Source organism: Akebia trifoliata, chromosome 15, assembly GCF_017979445.1.
Source record: "Akebia trifoliata isolate Shusen 1 chromosome 15, ASM1797944v1, whole genome shotgun sequence".
Classification (NCBI taxonomy): Eukaryota; Viridiplantae; Streptophyta; class Magnoliopsida; order Ranunculales; family Lardizabalaceae; genus Akebia; species Akebia trifoliata.
The window spans coordinates 24,994,737-25,000,911 of NC_141389.1; positions in this window are offsets into that span (position 1 = coordinate 24,994,737).

Sequence of the window (6,175 nt, forward strand, 5' to 3'; positions counted from 1 at the left end):
AATGGAATTTGAGTTTCCAACCCTACTTATTTTCCACAACTAATTTTTCATGGATTTCAAATTCCATAGAAAGTGACTTTCCATGCAATCAAACATACCCTAAAAGTTGTTTTCTCTCCCCCAAAAACTTATAGACCATATAGTTCGACTCAGAGTCTGAGTTAAGTAAAAAATTAATGAGTCAACTTGGATGAGTCAAATAAAATATTAATGACTAAAAATGCCCTCTTATTCAATCTCTAACCAACGAATTTTTGAAATCGATGCAAAAACAGATGATGAAAAATGTGTAGTAGAAAAATCAAGTCAGTCATTTGATCGCTTTTAGAAAATACACAAGAAAGAGAGAAAGAGAGAGAGAGAGAGATCAGAGCAATGAGATGGCGGAAGCGGAGTACAAGTTGGGTAGTCCCAAAGAGGAAGAGGAGAAAAAAATAAAAGAGGAGAGTAGTGATGGTGACAATGGTGGATGGGGGATGATGAAGAAAAATAAGGAGAAGGAAATAGAGATATATAAAAAGAAGGTGGATGATCGACAATGGCGACGGTGGTGATCAGCGGTAATGGTGTTGGTGAATAAGAAAAAGAAAATAGAGTAGGGTTTTGATTTGGGGTTAGGATTTCAGATGTCGTTTTAATTTTTCCACGTGTATAAGTGAAAAAGTGAAATCTACACTTTGTTAGATTTTTGAAGATGATGGAAAATTGTTTTCCACTCCAAAAACCAATCAAACACATGTGAAATGTGATTTTTCATGAAAAATGACTTTCCCACCAATTTTTCATGTGCAATTAAACACACCCTTTTTTCCCCCCCAAAATAAGTTGTCTTCAATTGTAAAGATCTATCTCCTTCAACCTTTACACCTCACGGACAAAGTATTTTTTTGAAAAGTAGAAGATGATGGAATTTTAGGTATAAAAGGGATTTTCTTCAAAAATATAAATTGATTGATTAAAGACAATACCAGATATGTTTAAGAGCTTAACCATGATTAATTTTTAATATGATTAAAGAATTTTATTCAAGAGATTGAAACTTGTGGATTGAAGATGAAGTCGATCAAGTTTAGGAGCTTGAAGATAATAAATTTTGTCTTCAAGATGTTGAAGAAAAATCAATGCTATTTCAATGAAAAATCAAGGAGTTCAAACTAAAGTTTTTGGCTTAACTATGTCTTTGGTTTAATTCACCCGAGTTTTCAAGTTGACTTGAGTTTCCTAGTGGACGTGACATGTCGATACGAATAAGTTTTGCATCTAAGTTATGATGAAATCCAATCAAGTCGAGTCAAATCATGTCAAGTTTCGAGTTGACTCGACAAAATAGAGGTATCCCCATGTTTTCCAAATTGTTGACATGCCTCTTGACCCAATAATTCTCTTAAGAACAAAGACAAATGACCCCAAAAAATCCTTCTTTTTTCCCTTAAAACTAGCCAACTTCAACCACCTTGGGATAAAGCCTTTTAACCCTCTCTTCAACCTTAAATTTCTACCTCCTTCGATTATTAAACCTAAAAAATTATATAAGATTGTTGGAGATGTAGAATGATGGATTTTTTGATAGAAAAACTAAATGTTCTACGAGACATTGAACATGTTAAAAATAGTTTATTGTAAAAGTTAACAACTAGAAGATGACAGATTAAAAGTTTTTAACACTCGTTTCAACGTTAAAATTCTATCTCCTTTAAACCTCAAGAACAATATAGGATTTTAGAGTAGTACTTGAATCATGGTTTTTTGGACAAATAAACCAAGAACTCTAGATATATCGAAGATGATGGATTGAAAATGAAATCAAAGGGTAATGCCCTTGAAAAGTATTTATTATTAATTTTTATTAGAAAAAGTAAGGGTATTTAGGTTTATGTGCAATAATATTTTTTTAAAATAATTTTTGAGTTTTTTTTTCCTTGATATTCACACAAAAGTGTTACTTCAAAATAACAAAACCCACTTTGTTCAAATAAAAAATATAAATGTCTTCCAAAGATAGTTTTGAAAAATCCAATATCGTAGATGTTATGTATGGTAAAACTTGAATTAATTAAATAAAAGAAGAAAAAAAAATCCAATTTATCGAATCTCTATATTTATTATTTAAAAATGTTGAATAAACAAAGCGTGTGATATGAATTACAGTGTTAAAAAGTAAAAGTTAGCATTTCATTTTTTTTTTTTTTTTATAACACATCAATAAATAAATTAAAGAGTCAAGATCCCATATGGTGTCCCGTTTCTATAGATAGGATAAGTGTCCATGTGACGCAGTTTGATTAGGAAATAAACACATTAGACTGCGTGAATGGCTTGATTAGGAGCTTGAGGTGTTTTAAACATTAATTAAAACGTGCCACGTAGACATCTATCCTATTATGTATGAACGGAACATTGTATTGGATCCTAAGTCTAAATTAAATTGGTGTCTGGTGGGCGGCGAGGGGGCATGCATCTATCTCGACAAAATTTATCTATATGGCTGACATAAAGAAATAGGAAAATAAAATGAAAGTGACGATGACAGTATAAAGGAGAAAGTAGAGAGAGGGGGGGGGGGGGGCTTTATAAAATGAGTGTTGATTTTGTAACTCAATCTAACAGGGTAACTAAATAACTCACTAACATGGCAGATGCATGAATCATAGATTTTTTCCCTTGGGATACACATATGGGGATGTGCAGCTGTGTATCCCGAGGGAAAAAATCTAGAGTTATTATAGGGTAAAGTCAATTGAGTTTTTGAGTCACCCTGTCAGGTTGAGTTATAGAATCATTACACTAATGGGGGGCGGGATAACAACCTATATAAAAAAGTGATAGAGATAGAGGGAGGGATTTCTCTACGTATGATTAAAATATAAATAAAAATGGGGAGAGAGCATGGAAAAACAGAGAAAGAGGAAAAAACATAATAAAAGAAAGAAGAATGCCTATATGGAAAGTGGGGGAAGAAAGGAGATTAATATATTACTATATGTCCATATTTGATGTGTTGTAACAAAGTTATTAACTAACATGTTATAATAATAAAAGTTGATGTAACAATATAAATTAAGATAATAGAAAGATGATGGAGAGTTGGATCCTAGCTTTTAGATTCATTTGTTTACAAATTCCTTTTTTTCTTTATTTTGGAATAATAAACAAAAAAACACATGCTATGATAGCAATAAAATACTTTTGTTTGACATCATCTCTATCATCATTTTCACGATCTGCATGAAAATGTTACAAGTCATGGTCAAACTTGTTCGATTTAAGGATGCGTTTGGAAAACAGAGAATCGTTCCCCACATCAACTCCCAAGATTGATGGAAATGCATTCCACTCAATTCCCAAGTCCACACGTATTTTCTGATATTGATATTTAATATCTTTCTGAAACCAAGTCAAACTCTTCCTAACTAATTTAAAAATATAATTTTATATTTTTACTGTTATAAAAAGAGAAGACGAAGTATCGTATTTAAAAATCTTTTAATTAATATTTTAAATTATAGATAAACCCTTTTAATCTTTTAATCAATAAATAAATCTTATTTTAACAAAGTAAATTATATATATATATATGATGCACAATCATAAAACCTTAATTTGTACACATTATAAGCATTTTAATTATAGAAGATTGATTATATATATGAAAAAAATAGGGTTATTTTTATCAAAATTTTAAAAATCAGCCAAAAGGACTTGGATCTTTGGTGAACCATTGAGATTGGTGCACCTTTGGTACTAAGCGGACCCACTCGAGGTTCGATCGTGCACTCGAGGTTCGATCGTGCTTTGGCCATCAATGTCAAACGTGCCCATACTAGGCTAGGCTTTCCTTACTACTAATTGATACGACATTATGTGTTTACATAGTTGCATGAGATGACCCCCACTCATGAGACATTTGTGTGACGTGGACTCTGAGTTTTGATGAATATTTCATATACCCCTTGCTTTTTTCAAACTTATGAAATACCCCTTGACTGTGGTCTTTTACAAGAGGCAGATAAAAAAATCACCAAAATATCTTCATTTCAACCTCTTGCTTGAATCTTTTGACTTTTTTTTCATCTAAAAGACATTATCTTCAACCATTGAAATAAAAATCATTTTTTTCTACCATTTCTTGAATTTTTTATTCTAGAAAATACTATTTCTATTTATTCTCTCTCTCTCCCTCCCCCCTCCAATAAAAAACAAATTGGTGTTCACTTGGAAACATCATTAAGGATCATGGTTTTTAAACTCGTCCGAGACCGAGACGTATTGCCCGAGTTAACTCAGTATCGAAACCCAACAAGACCAACTCACAAAGTGTTATGAGACGATCGCGTATCGTGAGATAAGCGAGTCGTCTCGGATGATATTTTCAATTATCTCGGGGCGATACAAATGAAACGACGCGGTAATGATTTAACTCGCAAGTTAAACGAGACGTATAGGATGAGATTTACAAAATCTCATTCGAGTTAATTGATACAAACAAGTTAAAACCTCAATCCTTAATTCTTTCACTCCCAAATCAAAATTTTTTATTTTATTTTATATTTTTTTGGATTCATTTTTTTATATGAATTATTTATGAATTTTTTCAGATTTTTTAAATGGTTAAAAACCATTGTCTCAATGTCGAACGAGACGAGACGTATCATCCGAGACAACTCGATATTGGAGTTGAATGAGACGAGACGAAATACCGAGTTTAAAAATCATGTTAAGGATAAATTTTTTTTTATATACTCATATTTATTATTAGAATGAGAGAATGATGAGTTGAAAAGTTAAAAAATAGTATTAAACCAAAATTTGGATTCCAAAATTGTACTCATACTAACATTTAGGGTATGTTTGATTGCATGGAAAGTCACTTTCCATGGAATTTGAAATCCATAGAAAATTAGTTGTGGAAAATAGGTAGGGTTGGAAAATCAAATTCCATTGTTTGATTTCACTTGGATAAAATCATGGAAAAATATGAGAAAAAAGAAGAAGATGAGAAGCAGGAAGAAGATAAGAGGAGGGGGAGAGGAAGAAGAAGATGACGAGGAAGAGGGAGGGGGGAGGATGTGACGACGAAGGTGGCGGCGGCGACGGTGACGACAACAGAGGTAAGTGAGGAAGATGGGGGGATAACGTGGTGGTGGTGGTGGCGGTGGCGGAGGAGGTGAGGGATGGAGAAGAAGAAAAAGAAGAAGAGAGAGAAAATGTGGTCGAAGACCGAGCCGACGGTGACGACGGCGATGTTAGTGTAATGGTGGTGGTAGGAAAGAATTGAGGATGGAAAATATGAGTGGATTTCATTTTCCCACCCATATGGGTGGAAAAGTGAAATCTATGATTTAGTGGACTTTTTGAATGGGGTGGAAAATGAATTTCCATTTCCATGTGCAATCAACCACTTGAAAAATATCATTTTCCATGGAAATTGATTTTCCACCCTATTTTCCATGTGCAATCAAACATACCCCTAAAATTAATATAATCAAGGTCAATTTGGTTAAAATTAAGAATATTTTTTTAATATCCAGAGCAACGTTTTATTTCTATAGAATACAAAAGGTGTCTATGTGACAAGATTTTGATTAGTGTTTAAATATGACTCTTAAAAAAGTAGTGCACGTAGTCTCGTGTGTTTTAACTCCAAACAAAAAGTGCCCTGTAGACACATTTTGTTGCTATAGGAACAAAACACTATTCTCAATTGCGACTCTTATAAAAATATCATTTTCTATTATGAAGGTGCATTAGAAGTGGTTGGACCCCAAATTTACATCTGAATTTAATATAATTGAGAATCATGTTGTTAATTTTCAAAATTACAAAAATGTCATTTTTCCTATGTAATATTAAAAAACCCTTTAATCATTGTTTTAAATTATAAATAACCATTTTGATACATGTGCCTTTGTACTTGCTACCTTCTAGTTAATATATAAGAAGAAAGGATTTTGTTAACATGTGCCATAAGGGCACACGTTTAGGTGCATTAAATACACTTTGAAAATTGGATTTCCTACAAAAAATGCTCTCAAAAGATATTTTATTATAAAAATACCCTAAAATGCTTATTTTCAGAACCCAACAAGAAATAATAAAGTCAATTGAATAAGAGACTAAATGCTTGTACATCATAATTTATCAGTTGCACCTAACTTAAATATCTCTTTTTTTTTTC